Here is a 204-nt window from a genome sequence, read left to right on the forward strand (position 1 = left end):
CCTCCCTGTTCTCCAGCCCCTGCCTCCCCCGTACCTCCCTGTTCTCCAGCCCCTGCCTCCCCCCACCTCCCTGTTCTCCAGCCCCTGCCTCCCCCCACCTCCCTGTTCTCCAGCCCCACCTCCCTGTTCTCCAGCCCCTGCCTCCCCGTACCTCCCTGTTCTCCAGCCCCACCTCCCTGTTCTTCAGCCCCTGTGTCCTCCAAT

This window comes from Oncorhynchus masou, unplaced genomic scaffold (genome assembly GCF_036934945.1).
Source record: "Oncorhynchus masou masou isolate Uvic2021 unplaced genomic scaffold, UVic_Omas_1.1 unplaced_scaffold_2277, whole genome shotgun sequence".
Lineage (NCBI taxonomy): Eukaryota > Metazoa > Chordata > Actinopteri > Salmoniformes > Salmonidae > Oncorhynchus > Oncorhynchus masou.